Genomic DNA, 5,306 nt, shown 5'->3' with positions numbered 1-5,306 from the left:
TAAATAAAATCTTAAAAAAAAAAAAAAAAAGAAATGGGCAGAGGATATGAACAGACATTTCTGCAAAGAAGACATCCAGATGGCCAACAGACACATGAAAAAGTGCTCCACATCACTCGGCATCAGGGAAATACAAATCAAAACCACAATGAGATACCACCTCACACCAGTCAGAATGGCTAAAATTAACAAGTCAAGAAATGACAGATGCTGGCGAGGATGTGGAGAAAGGGGAACCCTTCTACACTGTTGGTGGGAATGCAAGCTGGTGCAACCACTCTGGAAAACAGTGTGGAGGTTCCTCAAAAAGTTGAAAATAGAGCTACTCTACAACCCAGCAATTGCACTACTGGGTATTTACCCTAAAGATACAAACATAGTGATCCGAAGGGGCACTTGCACCCCAATGTTTATAGCAGCAATGTCCACAATAGCCAAACTATGGAAAGAACCCGGATGTCCATCAACAGATGAATGGATAAAGAAGAGGTGGTATATAAATACAATGAAATACTATGCAGCCATCAAAAGAAATGAAATCTTGCCATTTGCGATGATGTGGATGGAACTAGAGGGTATTATGCTTAGCAAAATAAGTCAATCAGAGAAAGATAATTATCATATGATCTCTCTGATATGAGGAAGTTGAGAGGCAACATGGGTTTAGGGGGTAGGAAAAGAATAAATGAAACAAGATGGGATCAGGAGGGAGACAAACTATAAGAAACTCAATCTCACAAAACAAACTGAGGGTTGCTGGGGGTGGGGGTAGGGGGGTAGGGAGAGGGTGGTGGAGTTACGGACATTGGGGAAGGTATGTGCCATGGTGAGTGCTGTTAAGTGTGTAAACCTGGCGATTCACAGACCTATACCCCTGGCGCTAATAATACATTATATGTGAATAAAAAAAATAAAAAATAATAAAATTAGTTACCTTCCCTTATCTTTGGGCTTCCTTTGGGCTTATCTTTAGTCTCAATAGTAATGGGGACTATTGAGACTAAATATTGTTCCTTTGAAAGTCATGAGTTTGTCTTTCTTTTTTCTTTGGTATTTTGTAGCTTAATTATGTTGTGTCTAGGTGTGGATTTCTAAAAATTTATTCCGAGATTTTTGTTAACCAGAGGATGAATGGTTTTTCATTTTTGTTTTTTGGAAGGGTTGGTACTGCAGAAGTCTCAGACATTCCTTTGATTATTGCTTCTCACCCATTCTTTTCAGTTTCTTTTGGATCTCCTGTTAGAATATATAGGTCTCTTTATTCTAACCTCTATGATTCTTAGCCTCTTTTTGTTATCTATTGTTAATTTCAAGCACTCTGCGATTTTTAGATGTTTGTTTTCAAACTTGTCTGTTCTTTCATACTGTACTGTCTTATTTCTCCTCCTTTAAAAAATCTATTGTTTTAAATGTTCTAATTTTATAGTCTCTTTTATCACCTTTTTAGTTCTTGAGGGCTAATTCTGATTGTCTTATCTACCAACTCTGCCACAATGTACTTTCTTACTTCCTCATAAGATTTAAATATTTGACCATAAATTCATCTTCACTAAGGCAACTTTTACTGTAGGGTTTTTGTGTACCCTGGGTCATAGAAGTGTCCCAGAGATGTTTTGTATTTGTCAGAACCCTGAGGAGTCTTACTGGTCCTAGATGAGTTTTAATTTCTCAGTTTGGAGTTCATATACCATGCACATAGTGCTTATGCGTATATACGGTTGACCCTTGAACAACATGGATTTGAATGGCACAGGTCCACTTATATCTGGATTTTTTTTGTTAACTACAGTTCAGTTCTGTAAGTGAATTTTCTGTTCCTTATGATTTTCTCAGTACTTTTTTTTCTCTAGCTTTATTGTAACATTACAGCATATAATATGAAAAGTGTGTTATCGGTAATGATTCTAGTCAACAGCAGGCTATTAAGTTTTGGAGAAATCAAGAATTATACATGGATTTTTAACTATGCAGGGTCGTGGCCCCACTAGCTCCCATGTTTGTTCAAGGGTCAACTTTACTGTGTCCTGGCAGAAGCCTAGCTGTTTTGATTTCTCATAGATGACTTTTTCCCTATTCACTGCTTTGAGATGGTTGTCAATCCACTTGTCTACTATGGTTTGGTGTCTATTTTTCTAGTCTCTCTTCTTAAAATAAAAATAGGAGTCTCTCACTCATATGTGGAATTTAAGAAACAAAACAGATGAACATAGGGGGGATAAACAGAGAAGTAAACCATAAAAAAGACTCCTTAAAATGGAGAAAAAACAGGATTGCTGGAGGGGAGGTGGGAAGAGGGATGGGTTAAATAAGTGATGGGTATTAAGGAGGGCACTTGTGATAAGTACTGGCTGTTATATATAAGTGATGAATCCCTAAATTCTACTCTTGAAACTAATATTACATTATATTTTAGCTAACTAGAATTTAAAAATTGAAACAAACAAAAAAGGAAGCATATGGGAATAGCCATATGCTTAACTCTTAAAAAAAATTTTTAAAAGGGACACCTGGGTGGCTCAGTCATTAACTGTCTGCCTTTGACGCGGATCACGATACCGGGGTCTGGGGATCAAGCCCTGCATCGGGCTAGGCTCCCTGCTCAGCGGGACGCCTGCTTCTCCCTCTCCCACTCCCTCTGCTTCTGTTCCCTTTCTTGTTGTGTCTCTGTCAAATAAATAAAATCTTAAAAAAAAAAAGAAAAAAAGAAAAAACACTCCTTCCAAGCTTTTAGTACACATGATGTATTCAGTTTCAGTTCCCTTACCTTACCAGGGCCCAAGCTCATAATCCTATCCACATGAGGGTGTTGAAACTACTCTTAAGGTCTGTAGATGTTTCTGAATCCTCTGAGATGTTATACAATATTAACTCCCAGCAACGTTCCTAGCCTTGAGTATCTTTGTTGCTGACATTTTTGTTAAAAAAAATTCTTTTGGATATATTTTATCCAATATCCAACATATCCAATATCTTCATTATGTTTGTGGGGAAGGGTATCTGTGTCAATTCAATCTACCACATTGCCAGATATTTAGCTCATATACTTGCGATAAATATTTGATCCAGAATCTCTACTTCAACTGGATTATTGCTGTAATTTGCTTCCTGGTCTCTCCACATTCAGCCTTTTCCCTATTAACTGTGCCAACCTGTCTTCCTAAAGCATTGCTTTGACTTTGTTATTCACTTGTTCAGAAAATTAGTGATGGTTCTTCCACTGTGTAAATTCTTCACTCTGGCATTCAAAGCCTCTCACAGTTTGACCCGCAACTTACTTTTCCAACTCTATTTCCTATCATTTTTCTACATCAACTGTTTTACCCTAGCCAGCTTGACCTCTTACTGTTGTTCAATATGACAAATTTCTCTACCAAGTTTCTGGGCCATTGTGTTTTTCTGGGACATAGCTCAAATTTTACACCCTTATTAAAACCTTACCTTCAATATTGTTTAAGGGTATCATGATGCCTCCCAAGTCTGCCTCAAGTTAACTGTTTCTTTCCTTTGCTACCATTTTGTACCTTTCTTTCTTATGATATTTTCCACATTCTGTTCTCCACCAGTTTGTTTTGTCCATTTTACTAGATTATAAACTTTAAATTATGACCTTTACAAGATTATGAGGGTATAGGATGTATTTGTTTTTGTATACTTCAAAACTAGTCAAGGCGTTGAACTAAATAGTGTACAATAAATACTTGTGAGATAAGTAGGAAATTCACCCTAATAATAAATGCTATGGTAGAGATTTGCATTGAAGTCTAGAAACTTCTGTGTTTGAAGGGCTAGAAATGGGACACCTGTCTGTCAAGGGAGGGATCCTTTGAAGCAGGAAGAGCTCAGAGGAGGCAACTTTAGAATTACACTTTAAAAAATAAGTAACTTTCAAGGTAGATAATGAAAAGGAGCGAGCTAATGAGCAAAGAGGAAAAAAAGGTACAAAAAAGATAAATGACATTGAAAAATAAGGTCCAATGGCAGAGGCATCAAACAGCATGTTGTATTTGGGGATCAGAAGTTACTGGTAAGCCTATAATGCCTAGGAGGACAGATACGATACACAGCTGAAGTCTAGAGCTAGAGCACAAAGGATCCTGTATCCCACAGTAAGAATAAGAAGTCTTTCATTTATCCTGCAGGCTAGCCATTTACCTTTTCAAGAATGAAGACACATTTTTAATGTAACAAAAACTATGCCTCTCAAAGCAACTTTTTTAAAGCTTTTATTGAAATAGGATGTCCATGTACTACCATGAGTTCAAAAATATTTCAATGCAATCTTGCATTTTGCTAATCCCCTAAACTTGTACATATGTAAACAAAATTGCTACTTTAAAATTCTATTTTCATTTTTAATTGGCATATGGACTCCTAAATTACTTGCAAAAACTGCCCCCCAACCTTGCCCAATACTGATGACCTGCAAGCCAGGAAGTAGTACTATAACTTACTCAGAAAACACTGAAATATATGGAGACTGACATGATCAGATTGAGAGTTTAAAAAATACTCTGGTGGCAGTGTTAAGAATGATTAGAAGACGGTGAGAATGGATACAAAAAGATTACTTAAGAGACTGCGGAAGACTACTAGCAGTCTTTCAAAATCTAATATTTTGTCTTGTACACATGGCTGCTTAACTGCAGACTGTATTTCCCACCCTCTTTATAACTAAGTATGGCCATGTGACTGAAGTCACCAATGTGTATATTCAACATGTGCAACTTCCACACGTTGCCTGGTTAAAATTTCTTCCACCTCCTGTGATTTATTTTTCCCTTTTCCTGTCAGTGGCAACACAGATTAGCCAGCGACCCAACTTTGATTATACAAATGAGTACAATGTTCTAGGACAAGTGTTCTTCACCTTGGGGGGGGGGTCCCCATATCCCCAAAGGATCCATAGGTAGAATTAAACAGGGATTGTTTTGAACTAACCTTTAACTAAAATTTAACATTTCTTTCAATTTTGAATATAAACACAAATAAACACAGTCGTATTTTTAAAAAGATTTTATTTATTTTGAGAGAGACAGTGTGAGTGGGGGGAGGAGCAGAGGGAGAGAGAGAATCTCAAGCAGACTCTGAGTGTGAAGCCCGACACTAGGCTCAATCCCAGAACCGAGATCATGACCTGTGCCAAAATCAAGAGTTGTACACTTGACTGAGCCACCCAGGCACCCCACAAATTACAGTAGTATTAATAGTATGTGATTTTTCCCACCAATAGAAATCAGATATTTTCATACCATATTATAATTATTGGATATATGTTATTTTTGTTTTGTCTTTTTTTTTTTCCCTAG

The sequence above is a fragment of the Martes martes genome, assembly GCF_963455335.1.
Source record: "Martes martes genome assembly, chromosome: 2".
NCBI classification, from domain to species: domain Eukaryota; kingdom Metazoa; phylum Chordata; class Mammalia; order Carnivora; family Mustelidae; genus Martes; species Martes martes.
The sequence above is the reverse complement of the archived record's forward strand: the minus strand, read 5'-3'. Positions refer to the sequence as shown.